Source organism: Odontomachus brunneus, unplaced genomic scaffold (genome assembly GCF_010583005.1).
Source record: "Odontomachus brunneus isolate Ranch 3 - 2012 unplaced genomic scaffold, Obru_v1 Obru_scaffold_299, whole genome shotgun sequence".
Classification (NCBI taxonomy): domain Eukaryota; kingdom Metazoa; phylum Arthropoda; class Insecta; order Hymenoptera; family Formicidae; genus Odontomachus; species Odontomachus brunneus.
Genome location: NW_022639749.1, coordinates 5,457 through 6,824, shown reverse-complemented (window position 1 = coordinate 6,824; position 1,368 = coordinate 5,457).

Here is a 1,368-nt window from a genome sequence, read left to right as displayed (position 1 = left end):
TTGAGATCTCATATGAGGAATTTTTCGAAAATCGCATGTCATTTCTCAACAGAAATTTTTCAGTAGGGTAGTATTGATACTTTTTTCTCTTAGTTTTTTTTGTCTCTTAATATATGGTTGTCCACAAATTTTGAACAGCTATGCTGTATTGTAGAATGTCGATTTGTAGTGTGTAATGTGATTTGAATAGAAGTCATGTGTTGGTTTGTAAAAATTTCACAATATTTTCTCAGTCATTTTAACAAGTTCTACTTATACACCGCGGCTGTATTAGGACATTCTATATTAATCTATATTAATATATTATACTGATCTAATTTACTGATAATGCTTTTGTACTAAATTGAGGTCTGCATTTACGAATTTATTTGAGGAATAATCAATAAGAGTATAGTTTTGAATAATTTAAATCATTTTAATATGTAAGAACATAATAAATTGATAACATTCTGGTACTTATTAAAAGCTGTAATAATTATAATGATGTGTAGAAACTAAAAATATTAATGAATATATACTAATTTTAATATTGATCTATTTACTATTTAAATTTATTTTATTAATATTATTACTTTTGTACATTTGATATCTATTTTTAATAGTATTACAATTATAGTTAATTGAAACAAAAATCCTTGCAAATAATAAAAGTATTTATGTAGTAATCCTTTAGTTTTCAGTTTTTTAAAAATACTTTGACTGGTATTCATAGTCAAGTCTTATATTTAAGACCGTCTTTAGTTTGTCTTCAGATACTCCGTAGTCAATTAAATAACCCGTATAATATCTGAACATAAACTTAAGACGGTCTTAAATATAAGATCTGACTATGAATACTGGCCTTAAAGTATTGTAAAGTACTATATAATATATTATATAAAAATATTATATCGTTTATTATATAAAAATATTATATAAATATTATATTATTTTTTTATAAATTTATTAGAACGTAGTTTATTTTGTTTATGTTATAAATTTGTTTTTCTCTGTTTCGATATAAATCTCGCGATAGGTAATAACGAAAGACTAAAAATTATTGGACTTCTCAGACGAAGAGGTGATTATTTGTACAATACAAATTCCACATACAATAACGGAGAACTCATTGTTTGTAGAAGACCATCAGCGTCTAAAAAAAGGAATGAAAATGATTTCGTATGTTGTGGTGGATGTAAAGGCTTTTTTTCTAAAAATAATATTCGCCATCATTTTAAAAAATGTACGCAGAAAACTATTGGCAGATCTGTCAAAATACTTGGAAGAAAAGTTGAAGGTCGGATTCACAAATGTGCAAACTCCATTCTAAGAAATGTTGTATTTCCCGTCCTGAGAGAAGACGATATCATTAGATTAATCAGATATGAC